The following is a 19,592-nucleotide window of genomic DNA, read 5'->3' as shown; positions in this document are numbered from 1 at the left end:
GCTTAATTATAAAAGATTTCTACAAATTAGAGCCTGTAAATACATCTCCATTTATATAACAAGTAATGACAAAAACCTCATAGGACATACTGGCAATGTTGACTGACCTTCAGTGATGGGGTACATATGCAGACCCTCTTGGGTGATTTTCCATTTTTATTGCTGTCTCAATTTTTTTTTAATAAAAGGGGGGTTTGGGAAGTTTTGTTTGATGCTGTTTGGGTGTCTTTTGTGTTTTATTTTGTTTTGTTTTGTTTTAAACAGTCTACAGCCATGGCAAAAGCTGGTCTTCCATATAATTTTTTATTTTACATTTTTAAAGTATGCCATCAAATATCTTCAGAAAGGATGTGGCACAGCATTTATTCTGCCTGCTTACTCTGGATTATGTTACTCTTAAAATAATAATAATAAAAAAACAAAAAACAAACAAATTACAAATAATGTCTTGCTCAACTGATAAGCACATAAATTTCAACAGAAGACAAAATGCTAAAAAGAACAGGGACTTGAGAAGAGCTGACAGACAGACACCATACATATGAACATAGAACTGAGAAGTTTAGTGCCATATTAAAGTTACCTGTCAGTGAAATTAAGATTTCTGTAATGCAACAAGTAACAATCAAAGGCCCTAAACTCTGACACTAATATTTACCGTGACTTTATTTGTGGAGACTATACATGCAGGGCTACACCACAGTAGCAAATGCAGCAAGCATCTGCCACTTAGAAATACCAGCTGAGTGACTACAAACCTAGCATTTGTGCAGATCTGTGTGTACTATAATTCAGCATAAAAATACTGAGAGGCATATCAAGTTAGGCTTGTCAGCCTTAATATTTTCTGGTGATTTGCACAGGGCCAGAGAATAAGATAAGCATCTTTACAAATCCAGTTGGCTTTACTTCAAATCCAGAAGCTTGTTTCTAAGCTGCACAAGAACAGGAGCCCACGTAAAATCGAATTTTGAATGCAAAGCCAACCCAGTTCTGCTCATCATCCTCTATTCCGAATCCTGTCTGCAGCAACAGTTTTTTGTGAGCTCACTGTCCTTTACTGACATATTGTACAACATACATTTATTTTTGTAAAAAATTTTTTTTTGTCTCAGAGCTACACTTATCTTAAGGGCAGTCTGTAATTTTTAATTTAAAAAGAGTTTTGCATTTATAAAGTTTACACTAATGAAGTATATTCACTGGCACTGATGAGTTAAAAACTACTTCAGCTTTCTTTGCAGGTTTTAGAGGTTTTTTTAACCAAGCTGGTAAGTATTCCCCATTTATCCATGCAGATCAGCTTAATTTGCTCAGCAGCTAAAACTTGGAGCGAACAACGGTATTTTCAAAACAAATACATCAAGTTAAAGCGAGGGCAGTTGTGGTTCATCTGAATCATATGGCTCCAGATTTCAAATCTAAGCTAAGGAAATAGAGGTTATGACATTCTGCAGCTGGGACAAGTAGTGTTCATAAAGCAATGTTAAATCAAGACCACTTGGCCTGTTCAGGCAGTTGCTTGTGTGGAAGTGACAGATCCCATGAGAGCATTAAAAAAAAAGAAAGGTTTTGGTGTCCCAGCCAAACCCCCTTCCTTCACTTAATGCTACCAGGGACTAAGTTTCATCAGAGCAAATGACTGTGGAAGGCTGCTGCCAAGTAATTGCCACTGATTTATTTACATCCAATCCCAGAGAACAGGAATTAAACACTTTGCAAAATACACGGGCAAGTTAGTTACAAAAGGTCTTCCCATGCTACGTAAATGCCAAGTGACTGAGCCTGCTGCTCTGTAGGTTAGTTTTCAGAAAGATCAAGTCAGTGATTTGATTCACTGTACAGCTATGCAAATACTAGTATCAACACAAAGAGAGATACAGTGGCAGGGAGAAGTAGCTGGGAGCTTTAGCAAGGCAGCAGTACGCATGCTGGTAGCAGGGGCATACACAAAGTTTTTATTCAGTCTGGGAATCTCAGGACAGAAAGAAGGATTGGGTCCAGTTTTTCCCATTCACTAGTATTTTAAGATCTATTTATTAATGAAATACCTGAGAGTTGACATTTTCATTTACAGTGGATGAAAAAAGTTTGTTTTCTAAATTTTGTGAAACAATACTTGTGGCTGAAGTAGTGACCATTCACTGCTTCCCTGAAGACCAGAAAAACTGCGCCTGTAGCTTTTTTTTTTTTTTTTTAAAGCAGGGAAGAAGGATGAAACAGTAGTACTGATTGGAGACTTTCATGACACTATCTGGATGCCAATGTCATGCTGTGTAAACATGTGGATCCATTAGACAATTGTTGGAAGCATTGAATTCTAAATTTGACCTAGTGATAGGACTCATGCTGTTTGGGAAAAAAAAATAAACGGGCTTGCGAAACCACACAAGGAAAACGTTTCAGACTTGTTAAAAAAAAAGTACAATGATGTTTTGGATGGCCTGCAGATCTCAGCCTCTGGAGAGTCTTGACAGACAGAAAAAAAAGACCTGAACTCTTGGCTCTCAAACTGTTAAGTAAGTTTATAAAACGTATTTCAACCTGAACAGATAAAAACATTTTCAGAAGAGAAAAATTTATATTCACATGCAGAATACAGAAGATTTTCCTTGCTAAAAACAATCTGCGACAATGATTTATATCTTCTTCCACACTTCTAGCACATGCTACTGCCTGAACTAATGAATCCATTTTAGTGAAGCCGGAGCACTACTGCATCCCCGTAGTTTCTGGTCTGGGGAAGGGAAAGGGAGTGGTAGTTAACTGCCTTCCTTTGGTTTGTGCTGGCAACCCAACACTTTTTGCTTTACAGTACTTAATGGCCTAAAACACACATTGAAATTAACTCCTTCATTAGCTCTACAGCTGCTACTACTTATCTTTTTTATTTTTCTTAATTATAGCACTTCAAAATTTTACGTTGTGATTCAGAATTACATATAATTAATACATTATTTGTTAGAATATAAAACACAGGCCTCATCATTAAAACGATACATTACATATGACATTTGAAAATGTACTCCATTCTTTAAGCTATCTAGAAATACTATATTCATTCTGTCCATCCTACAACTTAATTTCAAAGTGATTAACCAGCTTTTTAGTCCACTCAAGTTGCTTACATTAAAAGACAAAAACCAGTGGGTTCAGCTCCCAGCAAAACTGCAAACCCACTTCAAGGCTGTCACTACAAAACTTGTTATTCATCTCCACAGGCTTGTAGATGTGAAGAGCAGTGTGTAAAGCTCAGCATTTAAGTTATGATTCATGTTGTGATTTAATCATTTGCAAAACATTATTTACTACATAAAAGAAATTGTACTTCAACAACAAGGATCAGAAAGCAAGAAAATCAAATCAATCCAGAAGAGCTACTGAGTCACTAAGGAGCAAGGCAATGAGATAGACGTTATCCCTGTGAACCTGGAGTAGAGGCCAGAAGCAGCAAAGCTCCTCTCTGGTGAGTGCTGGGCGACCACTGTGGACAGAACCTTTCTCCAACCCACCCCGAAGAGCTCCATGAGCACCCAGAAGTGGTCCTCAGAGTGCAGATCTCCGTATTGCACCTTGCCATGCATATAAATAAGTTTATGCAACTTAACCAGCTGAATTCAACGACAGTTCACCTGTCTAATTCTAGTCTTATCCATACATACAGGGATATGAGGCCACAGGCCACAGCTAAGGCACTGAAGTACTGCATCAGTCAGGAGAAGCCATCTCCTGCAGCCTGTCCCTACACGGCTGGAGCTCCCAGAGCTCCACAACATATTACGCCTGTTCCACAGGTGGGATGTCAGCAGTGAGAGCTGTCAGCCAGGCCTCTTCACATCCACCAGTTTAACTACTTAAATCCTCCTTCCCACCTAACACACACACACACACAGAAGAAGAGCTCTCCACATCCATTTTCTGCTCTAATGCACTGGGCAGCTATCTTACCAAGTCCTTGAACACGACTTAAATCTGTATAAAAGTATAAACAAAAGCCACCGTTTCTTTGCATGAATTTGTGGTACGCTCATTTTTGTGGTTGAAAGGCCAGCCAGAGACTACGACCAAAAAGTCAGCCACTACAGCATAGTTTTAAGACCACCAGAGTTGGTGTTAGGTGATTTCCACCTGTGTGACATATCACAAATACACATTAGCCATGGAAATCCCTTTCTCTTAAGATCAAGACCACATAATAGTAACAGCTTTTGCTTCTATTTACTATTCTTCATTAAATTATGAAACTAAAATTGCAAGCAAAATACTGGTTGCACTGTTTATTTTTCTTGGGTCCTTAAACGCCAGCCACAATATGTGAACCAGAGGGCAAAGAGAGGCCAAACGGAGCAGGGGAGCTGGGCAGCTCTGACTGCAACACGTGGTAGTAAAGACTAGAACCAGTGCTAATAGTGGAGAAAAGGGGAAGGAAAGATGTGCACCAGAAAGAGATCAGATCTTTTACAGACTGTTAGTACACCTCTCAATAAAACTTTAATATAAAAAGAATGTAGTGGCACAGGCTGCTATCTTAAACCATTTTTTTCCCAAATAAAGTACTCTGCTTACCTCAAAATTCAGTTCACAATTAAGTAACCTTAAACTAATTAATCTCTATTTTTAGGGGAAAATTCATCTATTCTTAAAAGCTATCTTGTTCCTCAAACATTATTGTTCAATCATTTATCCAAGCTAAAACATTTAAACCTCCTTAATGCCTATATATATATATACAAATATTTTTTTTACTACAAGACATAGGGAGATTAGTGCTTTGCTTAATTTTTCTCCTCCTTTAGATAAGTTATATCTGCATATTGAAATACTGGTTACAAATATTGAGCGGTCAGATATATTAAAATATACTTGTTCTCCATATCTTTTCCCCAAAGTGTGCGAATATATACTCAGTAACAAAAGTGAATTAGTGTAACACAGTATGCCAAATCCACTGCTCTTTACAATAACAAACCAAACTGACATTTATCATAGTATCATATTACATGACAAATATTTCATATCAGGACTGTCATGTGCCAGTTTTAGCCCACCAAGCATGACATTTTCAATGAGAAGGAATTATGTTCCTATTCTTAGATCAATCTACTGCTTTTATTCAAGATCCTCAATTCACCTCACAAAAGTAAATAAAACCAACACCACCACTGTGATACATTAATTCTCTCAACTTTTCAGCTATAGTCAAGTCAGTACATACAACAATTTAACACCAAACATCATGAACAATTATGTTACAGATTTTCTAATCTCTGGATAAAAACACTGTGTATTGTAAATGCTACACAGAGCATGATACAGTGAGACGCAAGACAAAAAAATCGAAGCAATCTGTATTTATCAGAATTGATTAAATTTTCGTTTAATTTCTTTCAACTACATACAAACAACTGTTTCACCTTTTCTTTCTTTTCTTTTTCCTCCCAGTGACTCAGACTGACATTCTCCTGGACTGCACCTCATGTAAGTACAGCTATAGCAATACAGTGTGACTATTACAGTATATGTTTATTTCACCATTGTACAATAGTGAAAATGTTTGCCAAAACTGGGACATCTACACCTGCTATTTACTTCTGTGAAAAGGTACTGGATTCCTAAATCCTCACTGAATGGTTATCTAAGGCAAGCAATATCTACTCCCAGATTGTCCTTTTCAGAGATTACAAACCAGCCACCCCAGTAGTCTCATACAAAGATAGTTCCAGTTTACTCTATCTATAAAGATCTGTGAAATACAGACTTCATGGAACTGTTCCATCATCCTTAGGCACTCCAGGGGTCCTTGCCAGGCAGGGGAACCTCTGTCATCCAGAACTGCAGATACAGACTTGAGGAACATCAGCTCTCAGAAGGTTTAATTGTCACTATTCCTGCAAACTGCTTGCCAATCCCCGTGAAGAAGGAATTGAGGTTGTAATGCTCTCCCCACCACCTCTACCACAACACCATCATGACAGTTAAAACTTCCTGAAAGCCCACAGCTCCCATTAATGATTTTCATACATTGACAAAGGCTGATAAGGGAGAAGGAGAAAGTCAAAGCCAACACCCAGTCAGTCAGTTTGGGCTAATTCTGCAAGAAAGACACACCTTTAAGAGAGCCAAACAGATTAAAAGGAAAGAGATAAAAATCACAGTCTTCTCTAAGTGGCCAATACCATTCATCTGAGCACTGATGGTGCAAATACTGTCAATACTCTGAGGGTGTGTTTGCACACCACCTGAAGATGTGCTCAAGTGCAAGGGCTGGCACCTGCTCAGAGTGGTGGGAAGTAGGTGAGTTGTTCATCCCAGTCTAGTTAATGAGCAAAAGACTAGAAACCAGGAATTATTTAATGCTAATGCCAGCTCTGCCAGTACCAAGTGCTGTTCTGTTGCTCTCAGCAATTCATTTAATATTTTTCATGTTCTCCTATGTACAATGAGCATCACATTTTTGTGCCTAGTGCCCATCTACCCAGTGTTTAATCCCCAATTTAATATTCTAGTCATAAAAGTACTGCCTCTCTTTTACTTTGATAAAGTACAGTCAGTATCAATACGTAACACTTTTTAAAAACTTATTTCCAACTATTGTGAAACAGGAGCTGAATGTTTATGGAGTAGTTATTTTTTATGTCAGTTTACCATAGGGCCTCTTTAGCCACAAGCTTAAAGCTGGAGGCCCCAAGGCATTTTTGGGAATGGAAACTTTTTGAGTTCAGCTCTTAACAAATTTCCAGCCTGCAGTATGTTTTTCATTAGTCTACATGGTGTTATAATAAATGATGCACTTCCTCTTCCATTTTATGATTTTTTTTAAACATGCAACAATTTTTCTGTGTCTGTTTTTTATTACTTTCAATATACTCAACCACACTAATCTTAAAGTCTATGTATAAAGACAGAATATCTCAAGTAAGATACCAGCTACAGCAAGTCAAGCTTCTAGTTTAAATTCTTCACTGAAGGCTGATCATAAACCCATTACATGTATGCAGCCTCATGGGCAGCCATCCTTTTAGGGGCCACTGATAAAAAAATAAAAAGTCCGTTATCCCAAAACCTAGAGTTCGCCTAGAAAAAGACTCCTCTAAGGTATGCACCTGCAAGACACTCAACTAAAAAAGTTTGATCCCATTGGCCAGATACAAAACATAAGAAAACCTCCCTAAGACTCCACATAATAGAATTACAAAAAGGTCCTTTTTTTTTGCATAAAGAACAACTTGATACTTCTCACTATAGTTTTGGGTGCCCCAATACAAGAAAACTTTCAATAAACTAGAGCAAGTTGAATGGAGGGACACCAAGATAGCCAGTGAGCAGGAACACCTGCCCTGTGGTGAAAGGCTGAGGGAACTTGTCATGCTCAGGCTAGAGAAGAAAAGGTTTTGGGTGGACCTAACAACCACCATGTTGCACCTACAAGGGGCTTTCTGAGAAGACTGATTGAGGCTCTTTACAACAATGCATGGTGGGATGAAAAAAGACAATGGGCATAAATTGAAAAGTAGATGGATTTCAACATATAAGGTAATATCTATTTTTATCATTAGGACAACTGAGTCTTGGAACAAGTTGTCCAGAGGTTGCACAGTTTCCATTCTCCCAGATTTTCAGGATCTGGTCTAATCTCATAGCTGACCTTGCTTTAGGCAGGAATTTGGAGAGATAACCTCCTGAGTTCCCTTCCAACCTGAATTATTCTATGATTGATTCAGTCCAGTAAAAAATAGTTAAGATTTTAAATACCAGAAACAGAATGCATCTGGAATTTATTCAGACTTTTTATTTTTTCTCGCTACTTATTAGACATACCAGCTTGCTAATACTGTGTGTGGTGCAATAATTTTTTTTAATTAATCACAGAAAAAGAGGTGTGGATAGCACTTAACCTCAGACTCCAAATTTCTTAATTAAAATCTTAATTGAAATCTTCCACTGGTGGCTATAGCTTTTTGATGCAAAGTTCTGACAGGAGAAAAGAGGGTAAACAAAGATTCACCTTAATGAGTTTTGGACATGCAATGTCAACAGCCATCAATAAACTTCATAGTGAACTACCTGTGCCAGAGTTAAAAGACTGCTTTTTTTTTTTTTTTTTTTTTTTAAATTACCTTAGGTGTCTTTCTCTGAATGCAGCGGGTGGAGATGCTAGGTCCAATCTTTCTTAGGGTGAGGTACCATGATAGTTTGATTGTCCCATTGGATTCTTTGTACCACAGTATAAAGTGGCTCCAGCAAATACAAACATAAACAGCGGGTAACAGTGATCCAAACAGTATCCCAAATATTTTAAAACGAGCAATATAAACAAACCATAGCATAAGGGAAAAAGAAAGTTTCTAAAAAAAAAAAAAAAAAACCAAACTAAAAAAAAACACAACAAAACACCTAACATTTCAGTATTTAAGTCTCTATCGTAAAAGCACAACTACCCACATTTAAATCAAGCCAATGTTCTCTGTGCTGCCTTGTCTTACCCAAAACTAGTTTGGTGAGCTCTGCAGGTTGTCAAAAGCAAATGCCTTTAACACTGTACTCTCAAACATCAGCTCTGAAACATTTACAAGGAATGTTCATCTCCTTTCCGGATGCTTTTCAACACATCTTTGCTAGTAATTTAACGCAACACATACATAACACAGACACTGCAGTAACTCAAGATAGACAAGATGAGCACATCAAAAGGGTTACACGCTTCTAAGCTTGTGCAAGCCAAGCTCACTACATGTACTACAGATTCCCTTGCTGGCTTGGTACATGTGCCACCTTCCCACCCACAGCCATGCCAGGGGCTCCTTTCATTATCCATGTTTCCATCACAATTTACTCCTTTCCATTTATCACCAATGAGCTTTACGTCTCCAGCTTGCCCCAATCTCCTTCCAGCTGCCTGCTAAGATCTACGTCCCTTTCATACTCGTTTCTGTATTATTATAAATCTTCATTCTCCCTACCAGCTTCCTTCCTCTCACAAATTAAGGACTTTGTTTATCTGTCCCTTATGAAGTTTCAGTCTCCCTTCCTGCCAGATGAGACCACGTTCATTTTGCAAAAAGAACTGTTACTAATGTTTTCTATTTGGAAGAGAGGCTGAAGTTCTCAAACAACCTGTTAACTTGACTGTGAGGATAGCAGAAGTGAGATCAGACTATTATTCTGGAAATCGTTATAGATGCCACCGGGGAGTAGGGATAACTGAAACTACGGATCTGCAAAAACTGAAAAGGCTGCTTTTCTTTTTTCTTTTTCCCTTCAATAGTTAAAATTGATGCTTATTATCGCTTACTGCGATTTACTGTCCCCAGCTGCCAAAACAAAACAAAAAAACAAAACCAACCAAACAAAAAAAACCACACACAAAAAAAAAACCAACAGCAACAAAAACCACCAAACAAAAAAAAAGTAAACAAACAAAAAAGAAAAATACAAAGCTTTCTATACATTTGTTTCAGGAACACAGGGGAGATCTTTTGGAGGAGGAAAGCTGAGAGATTTGAGAAAGAAAATACGAACATTAACTAAACTAAGATCAGTCTTTAATTTTAAGACATATTATAACAGCAAAATTTACACAGTTGGGAAAAACACACAAAATACATCTCTTTCTATAGCATATATACACCTGAAAATACAAGCAGTATTCCCTCTGGTGACCCTTCCAAGGAGGAGCAATTCTCCACTACATGTCCCATTGTATGTATTTGCCTATTTTAATTACACTTTTATATAGCTGATACATACATTTTCCCTCAATACATAATTTTTAATAAGAATGTATTCCCAAGGGCTGACAGCATTAGGAAAACTAGGCTATGACAATGAGAAGGGATTCCAGTCAAACACCATCATGTCTAGCATACTGTGTTTCATTTACAAATCTTTGATTTCTAAATGAATGGCAGTTCAAAGTACACATTAAACACAGACACTTTTTGCTTATGTATGTAGAGATTGTTAGAGATTAAGCCACTTTTAATTAAAGACCTAAGCAGGTGTCAGTTCATGATACTCTTTGAATTTGATTTAAACAGATACACGTTCCATGATTACCCAGCAGCACACTTTAAATACAAGCAGAATCAAAGAGATCTTCCAAAACAAAGGGAAGGAAAGCTACTTTGTCAGATGGTCTGAAGTGTGGTACTACTCATTTGTCATATATAGAACATCATATATTTAGTTGGAAAAGGTATTCTAAAACACTTCAAAAATAAACAAACACACAGCAAACACAGAGACAGGACCCCAGGCCACACAAGAACTATTAATTTCAGTGGGGTTTTGTTCTGCCTCTATGTATGCATCTAACTATCCAAAGTTAATTTGCAGTATCAAGGCCTGAAACAGATAATTTAAAAGCATTCTGGACTCAAATAACCAGAGCTTTAAACATGGAGATGAAATTATTTCTAGGTAATTTTTCTCTTAGTGTCTTATTTTAGAGTGATAGCAAAGAAAAGTACCCTGTTTCTCCATTGCTCAAAGGTTCTTTATTTTCCTTTTTTAAAGGAAAACCAAAGATTAATTTAAAGCCATCTGATGAAAATACCTTAATATTTACCTTCATATTTTGTTGTAATATATACTAAATTCAAGTGAAGTGATTTAAAAAAAATATCATGGATGTTTCTCATTTCAAGATGTTAAATATTGGCTCTTATAAATTTCCATTACACATTGTCTGACAGTGTTTTATGCTCTGGACTACATGAACAGACTTTTAATTCTTACAGAGGTAATGATTATCAAGTTTGTAGAAGGTGAGTACAGGTGACATCTTAGAATTTTATACTTACTACAAGTCCCTCCTTTCCAGGTGTAATTTCACATAAAGTGTAAAAAATTGTTAGAACGACCAAATACACAAATTCTCTTGATCCTTTTTACCTACTATATCATCGGTAATAGCTACCCTCAAACTGGTCTCCTAATCATCCTTCAAATGATGGCACTATACTTTAACATCTCTGCAGTGGTGTTACAGCTGACACCTGAAGACAATGAAAGAACACTGATGTAGTTCCAGAATTTCATAACTAGTAAATCACAAACTGAAGTCCCAGAGCCAAGAGAGGGCCATTAGTAGAGCTGTGGGAAGAAAATAATGAGGGAGACAGAGACAGCCATCCGCCAGCTGACTAGGTCAAGGCATGGCGTGTAGTGGGTGGCTGGGACAATGGCTAACACAGGCAGGGAGGCAAAGAGCACAACTGCCAAAACAGAGGAGGCTGACCAGCTGAAGCTGTCATCGACAAGCACAAAGTACCAGCCTGCATCTCAAATGCTGGTTAATGGAAGCTACAGCATGACTGCAAAGTCAAAGTTTAAAAACAGCATAGGATAATTAGCATGAAAGCACAATTACTGGAGCTTCAACTGATCCTAAAGGGAAGACTGAGCACTTCTGTGCAAATCAGGGTTCCATTTTCAGCTACTTTTTTCTACTTCTTTAGTATTAATTACAGCAATATTACATGCAGAGAAATCTGAAAAGTATAAAATGGTAGAAAACAAGATTTGTTTGACCGCTTCAGCAATAAGATATAAATCTGGAGTAACCACAAAGTCTTGAATCCTTGAATCTCAAAATATGCACCAGTGCAACCGAAAGCTACAGCTGGCTCCTGAATTTTATTAGGTCTTTTTGTATTAAGACAGTGTGAGGAATCTCCCTTTGCCAGGAAGGAAAAACTATTAGAGTCAGGTAAGATTCTTTTAGCAGATATGGTAGGCACAGGTTATTAAGTGGATCTTTGTATGGCTGCTCCACCTCCAGTTTTATTTGCTAGGAGCTGGTTATGTAACTAACACAAAAGAAAATAACCATTTCTAGGTTGTTTTCCTTTGCAAGGTCTGGGCTGCAGGAGGAACTGAGAGAATTCAAAAGCAGCTTCCCTTCTGTTGCTCTTTTGGACCTTTGAAGTGGCACCCTAAGTGGCTGCTCATTCACCAGTTTTGTAGGTAGTCTTTAAAGCAATACTTTCCACCCTTCAAGCTTAGGTACAGAAACATACAATTAATTAAAGCAAGTTAGTGGTGTTATTATTTCAGTCTTTTATTTCTACTTGGTGTCAGACTCTAAGATGCAAGTACTCTTCGTAGTAGGATTTCAGAAACTCTGGAGAAAATGCTGAACTTTATACACTGATCTGATACTGTTCGTGTAACACACGAACAATTTAAGAAAACCATTTAGCTATTGCTTAAAGGAAAAATTAATTCTAAAATTTAGAGTAAAGCTCCATAATGGCTCTAACTACTTTGCAGTGTTACTATGCTGTATTTAACCGATGGTTTAACCCTTTGTTCTTACATGCTTTTTTTTTAATCACTTTTTTTTTTTCCCAAAAAAGAAGAGTAAGCCTAAAATTAAATTTTACACAGAATGATTGAAAAGTAGGCTGGCTAGGAAAACTTCATCTGTTAACAGACAAATGGACCACTTACCTGCCAGATGGCTGTAATGCAACAAAAAATGCATCTAATGCTGCTTGTAATAGTGGCCAAGCACCACGTACCAGTTTTCAAATATTTCCCTGGTGTGGAATGTTTGCAAACCATCTTCTTGCACTGCTGCCAAACTCCAGGAACACTCTCCAGGACAGTTTTAGTCCTTAACTAAAAAAATATCCCCACATTATTAAGAATTATTATGAAGAAAAGATTTCATTGCATCTGTCCTAATGTAATGGCTCTCTCCCATTTCCACATAGCATGCAAGTTGTATATTTTCATTCTTTGAGCACAGAATTTTATAGCCATAATTATCTCATTTTCTCATAGTACAAACAGTCCAGTTTTTATTCATTGAGGTCAACATTTTTGTTGAGTTCTTCCTCTGTTTTTTCTTCCCTTTAAAATTTGCTATTAACAACAAATACAATAGATTTATGCTATCAAAATACCTGTTGTGGTAGAGCTTGATTAATAAATTGTATTTTCAAATTAACATAGATCAAAAGTAGCAATAGTAAAATGGACAGCTAGAGGAAATGATGTTTAAACTCCACTTCCCTTCCTTTAAAAGAAATAGTTCTTCAACCATACAACCTCGTCTTAAAAGATTTTTGTACAAGGATTTTCACCAAAATCCGGAAGGCTTCAGGAAGTAATGTTCAATCAAGCAGATTTTAGAAGCTAGGCACGCTTCATGGTCAGCTGGCTATGAAATCCTGCTAGCTAGTCACAGTCTTGAATACGCAATCTTGCTGTTTTACATCTTTTTGAAAGCATGGGGAGACTGTACCCAAGCATTTATTAAGGAAGACAGTAAGGCCCTGGACTTTTTCCCTTCTTATATATCTCCTCTCCTGTTTCTCCTGTACTGCAAAGGGAGCTGTAGTGTAGCATTCAGCCTGTCCTGTAGCATTCACAAAATACACCCAGAGGGTTAAAGCCCTTCCTCCATCCCCACCACCTGAGGTCTGCAAAAAAAGCTGCTGAAAGCCTGGTAACAGGAAAAGATCAGGATCAGTGTATTATATTCTGTATGTTTGGATTAGCCCACAATAACTAAACAAACTGATTTAATGTCTAATGACATTTTCAAACAATAGCAAATAAAATTATCCAAAGTATGCGGAGACAAAAGATGCACACAGATGCACCAGAATATGTCTCTAATGCATCCACACAAGCAATGACATAAAAGTGAATTTGAACAGTTTGGCCATTTGAATTAGAGGTCAAATATAAAGGAGCCCAAGTTAAAAAGTCTACTGACTAGAAATGACACCAATACTTCCGCCTTTCCCATTATCGTCACTCCCATCTGTATGCAACTATCAGGTTTTGTCCTACATTTTTAGCATAGAACCATGTTTTTGAAACAGAATCATAGTCTTTTCAAAAATAAACAAACAAAACGCATTTTACTGAAGTGAATCACAAGCTCTGAATACTATTGGAAAGCTTCTCTGCATTAGCTGGGTTAGCAGGTCTGAAGGATTTTCACTAAAACCACACGAGGATCCTGAGTCATGTGGCAGCAAAGGAAGGAGCTGCGATGGACCCAGATGCTATCACTCCTCTCCCAGCCCGCTTGCCACTGACCCTCTGCCGGAGGTTCCTGCTCCTGTAACGATGGAGCCGGCACAAGGAAAATAACGTTCATGCACCCGTGTCAGCAGTTTGCGTTGCCCCTGGAAAGGGTGCACCTTGGCGGTCCATTTTGGGAATCAAGCCGTGAGAGTGCAGCCGCACACGTTCCCCTCCCGAGGCCCGTGGCCCTCGCCAGCAGGGAGGCTGTGCCGCCCGCCGCGCATCCAGCTACCGCAGCAAGTTGCACCAGAGCTGGTTTGCAAACGGCCCTCAGGGAAAGCTGGTTGAATTGCTCAAACCAGAGACGCTGGTTCTGAAGAATGAATGTATGATTAATGGAGTTGCAGCACTGGTAGAACCGTGGTCGCCTTTTTAAAGTTTTCCATCAAAGTTCTTACAACCTGAAATATTGTAGCAGATTAAAAAATGAAAGGAACTAAAAGTTGTGCTCATATAAAAGGCAGTTCTAAAGCAACTAATCTAAAATTTGCAAATAAGTCTTGCTTATTTCAGATGATTTGCACATTCAATTTCAATTTTTTTTAAAGCAATTATCAAAGCATTTTCAGACATGTTATGACCAAATATGAACTTGCTGAATACTCACACTCAGATAAAACACAAATAAACAGTTCTGAATGAATCCCGTTAATATTACCACTTGCTTCTACGCTTAAAACATCAGTACTGAAAAATGAGAAGAAATGTCAGTGGGAACCGGCCACATTCTGTGCCATGAATGAGATCTCTGCCCACACCACGGTCTCCTTATCATGTACGATCAACCATTTGTGCTTCTCTGAAGGAACCATCATTTCAGCCTAAGATAAAAGTATACTGAGGTGTATTTCTGATAATCCTTTAATATGAATAACTATTCTTTATAAACAATTTACACATGGGTATGAAGGGCCCAAATGTGCACCCACTAATTCACTAATGCCATAGTGATGCTTCAATAAAACCACTTCAGCTCATAAAAGTAATATTCTGGCAACCACAGTCCTAAATAACTACTTTCACTTTAACCTTATGATTTGTTTAATCCATCTAAATTACTTAACCCTGCCTAAGTCTAAGTTACTGCATAGAGCAATCCTAGAAGATGAACTTTGAAAGTCATTATACTTCTGAACAAAACTGAACTTCTTAGTTTTTGTCTTATTTAGCTCCTGTAAGTAAAATATATTACCAGACTTGTCTATCAATTCATACCAGACATAGCAATGTGTCAGAAACATCAGCACCTCAAACACATCGACTTCATCATCTGAACCACTACAAATTATTCTGTAAACAAAAACCTGCACTGCTCAAATACAACTTTGATATTAACAAAGTTAGTTGTAATTACAAACTTTTGTAATGTGAATTAACTTCATAGAACCATCAGCAATGAGAACTGTATTTGAAGGAGGATGGACAGGGAACTGCCATATTTAATTCAGCATATTAATCAAGCCAATAGCAACAGTATACTGCTTATGAAAATTAAGCATATGAGGAGACCCCCAAGGCCACTCAGATTCCTGCTGCCTAGTGGCAGTAAAGTGCATTAGGTTATGCATGTGTTTCACACTCATGCTGGACTCCTATCCAGTGGAACTTCTACCCCATGCACAGAAAAAAATATCTGGCTTGTGTTTAAAGGTGTTTTCAGTATGGGTTAATTTTCCTGGCAGGTCAGGTAAGAGGCTCCACTTTCACTGAGGCGGGCACTTGCTTACATTGCAATGAGGCAGAGTTAAAAAATAAATCACTAAAGTAAACCTCAAACATCCCTGTTCCCCATTTCACTCAGTCTTCTTGCAGCTGTCTGGCCAGGACTGACTCTCAGCACAAAGCCTCGTGGGTCTGCCACAAGAAATACTTGAGCAAATTCTACAAGAACAAATATCGTTAAAATTTGGACCTTTTTGGTCAAAGCACAACACTCTCCTCTGCTCCACAACCACCCCAAGTCCCTCCAGACAATCAGTGACACGTGCTAGTTACATAGCATGACTGTGTAGGGGATTCTGTATCTTTACATTCAAACAAGCCCTAGGAAAAGCGTGCTAGACAAACCCGACCAGGATAATGTAAAAAATATTAGGTTGTGGGCACCGCAAACTGAAATAAGTGATGGACTGGCGGGGCCTATAAGAGCAAGCAGTCACCTCTATAAAACCAAGAGAGCAGCAGACTCAAAGGAGCCACATTATTACCTTCTGCTCTCCCTAGAGACTGAAAGCATACTATTCCGTCTCTCAATCTCTGCATTTTTCTCCTGCAAAAAGCCTATATGCTAAAGTTTATGAGGTCTGAATTTCAAAAGGAAAGTACACTTCACCTCAAACTCTATGCCTAACTGTCACTGGTATTTTATCAAATGTAAATCAACACAGTTTGGGGGTTTTGCTCTGTGTTTCAAAATACAAACCATATATAATGGCTTAATCAAATGAGTGATAAACATGAAATATAACAAACCATAAAATAAAAGGAAAAAGCATAATCCTGGGCTGCCCCACATTGTCTCCTCAAAGAAATATTACTTCTGAGATTAAGTCTTTGTTTATTTAACAATTTGACCAATCTCTAACAATAGAGCATTTAATGGAAAATATTAACGTGGGACCTCTAAACAGAGCTGCTATGTCATAAAGATTGTAAATAGAGACTTGGGGTTTTTTTACTTTAATTTAAACAATAAAAGCTTAGCCAAAAGGAACAAAAAAATAACTGAACTAGGCAAATACTTAGATCATAAATACTGACAATCAAAAAATTTCTCAGTTGTTAAGTTAACCTTAGATTCTGTCCTGGAGTCCTATTGTGAAGTTTTAGCTTAGAAGATAGTATAAGAACAAAAATAAGCAACTAATGGTATAAAATAAGAAAGCACACATATATTACATACACTAAAGAAAACACACATGCTACATACACACTGAATACGAATGACAAATTCTTCACTCATTTTAGGGGTCAGCTCCTTTTTGGTTGATAAGTAAAAGCATATATTGCACTTTACTGCTTTGGGGAGGAAGGAAAACATATAAATTAATTCTTTGGTACAGTTTAAAAAGGCAAATTATTTAAGGACTATTTGTATTCAAGCTAAGTAGACAGAATCATGACATTACATGCTTTTTATTCAAATGGAAAGAATTTACATTTACCTACCATCTCATTAAAGTAAGATGATATAGCAGTAGTGTTTTCCTTACCTTTTTTTTTTATTATTTTAATTAAAATGTTCTTTTTGAATGCTTAAAATAATTCTGAGGTTTACATTAAAGTATTTTTAAAAGTATACATTGGCTCTTTTTCAGGTCTTATGTTGGTTACTGTGTAAACTCTCCAGAGGCCAAGTGGATGTTACTTGCTTTTGCTAAGTAGCATTGTTTTTCAAAGGCGGGAAGGGATATGACTCCCGACAAACACAGCTGGGATGAGTAGCTGTAAAGAAAATCAAATTTTAATAACAGTATTTTTGCCAGTTTGGCCTATTTTGCTCCAAGTTTATTACTATGTTAACACAGCTTTTCATAGTAACTACTCCTATGGTAAAAATTCTTTTCTCGTACCCAAAAAAGCTCTCCCAGTTCAATGCAGCCGCTATTTGTCTCCTGTTACATAACTACACCAAAGGTTGAGCTGTTCTCAAACCGCAGTAATGTCCTTTCAGCTTGTCCTTTCCCAAAAAAGACCCCTAAAAGCCCCTTTCACAATTATGAACACAGTATGCAGAATAGTCCTTATGGCAGGATCAGGCCCCCTGTTTTTGCAACAGCCCTCTGCGCCAGTAAGAGCGTGCAGCTGAAGCTTAAAGGATTATGTGTATGTATGTGCAGGGGAAGTCACATGTATACACAAAGCTTGGTACCACTACCGAGGGCAGAGCAGCAGCGTCAGCGCTCTTTTTCTAAGCTCTCCCATTGTTTACTCCTGCTAGAGCAATGAGATATTGGAGTTTCTGCTGAGCTCACTTTGAAAAGGGTCTGACTTGATGGGCAAAATGTTTCTACCAACCATCAGGGAACAACAAGGCAGTGCCTACCAGGTGAGATTTTAAGAAATTCACCTTTTAGATTGCTTTTGGTTTTTAAGAGCCTTGAAACAATTTACATTAATGCATATAAACCTTGGATCAGTGAAAATGATTGGTGCCATCGTTAGAAACCAAAGTTCAGTTTTTAGGTAACAGTTCTTTACGAAAAACGTTACTGATTAAATTTGTCATGTTCCTACTTTTCCCTAGTTGTCCAAAAAAAAAGTTACAGTAGGCTTTTTCTTATGCATATAAATTTTCTTGCTCTTGTATATTACGCCAGATTTCTCATTTACTGTTTCTTTATATGCTAAGTATGTGCTTTTAAGTTTTTTGTTAATCACTGAATATATGAGATCTCAATTTTTCTGTATATTAAATCTAGAATATAACAGTATAGCAAAAGTATAGCAGAGGAATTGATCAAAACTTAAACTAATTAGTCTTTAATAAAGCAAAAATGTTCTCAATGAAAGTGAGATAGTTATGAATCTTCTATTCATAGCACAGCAATAAAACACACAGCAAACCATACTGTGAAATATTACTGCGAAACAGCTAAAAGATACAGCAGTAACTAATTAACTAATTAATCACAATTAAGCTGCATTTTCATTCATTATGAAAGAAAGAAAGCCAAAGGCAAACTTCAAAGCACCAAAAATTTCCTAACTGCTTTCAACAGAAGCTTTGAATAAGCAGAATGACTGCTGTCCTTTTTAGCCTCCATTAAGCATTTTTAACTATGCTAATCACCATATCTGCAAATCTGTTTTTTACTGTACTTAGCAGAAGACCTACCTTCCTTTAGGGCTCTGTCAGCTGAACTTTATGTCCTTTTTATATAAGTGCTAAAGGAGCATAAAAAGGCAGCACCCTATTTCTCATGGCAGCATCATATCCTTCACGTATTTTACTGGCTCCATCATTTAAGTCAAAGCAGTATCCCCTGAGTTTCAACAGAAGTTGGACTAATTCTGAAATGATGAAATAAAAGTTAATCAAATGTCTGGACAAAGTGATTCATGTGAACATCTATGTTTGTGATCTGCACATCAGGATGATTCATTTAAACTTCTGCATGTAGGATCTGAACATCAGATAAGCATTTATCAGAATATTCTGGATATTTTCCACAACAGCTAAAACATGTAAGGCTCATTTCAGTGATGATAGGCTAGTAGGCTCTAGTGACCTCCTACGAACTGTGGTTTACTGTTGGAATGCACCCTGTGTCTGTGTGGGCTATGTAAAAACAACCATTTATCAACCATTACTAAGAAACTGGCTCTGTGACAAACTAATTACTCCTCAGGCTTCCACCCATTAGCACAGTAGGAAGCAGACTATAGATTTATTTTTGTGGTGGGTTGACCCTGGCTGGACACCAGGTGCCCACCAAAACCACTCCATCACTCCCCTCCTCAACTGGATGGGGGAGAGAAAATACAATGAAGATGAAGAGCTCGTGGGTTGAGATAAGGACAGGGAGATCACTCACCAACTGCCA

At 37.5% G+C, this 19,592-nt stretch overlaps 1 protein-coding gene across 2 annotated transcripts in view; it reads left to right on the top strand.

The window, feature by feature from the left end:
• GPR146 (G protein-coupled receptor 146) overlaps positions 1–19,592 on the top strand; it is a 51,309-nt gene that overhangs the window by 18,033 nt on the left and 13,684 nt on the right. Inside the window, exon 2 of one of the 2 annotated variants that reach the window (XM_032983732.2) lies at positions 5,443–5,478. The gene's annotated coding sequence lies outside the window, so the exon portion shown is untranslated. Of the gene's footprint in view, positions 1–5,442; positions 5,479–17,922; positions 18,095–19,592 lie in introns of those variants that run through there. The other variant, XM_032983734.2, reaches the window with a different exon arrangement.

This window comes from Tyto alba, unplaced genomic scaffold (assembly GCF_018691265.1).
Source record: "Tyto alba isolate M040663 unplaced genomic scaffold, T.alba_DEE_v4.0 Super-Scaffold_28, whole genome shotgun sequence".
Lineage (NCBI taxonomy): Eukaryota > Metazoa > Chordata > Aves > Strigiformes > Tytonidae > Tyto > Tyto alba.
Note: the sequence above shows the minus strand (reverse complement) of the source record. Positions and strands in the feature narration are given on the sequence as shown.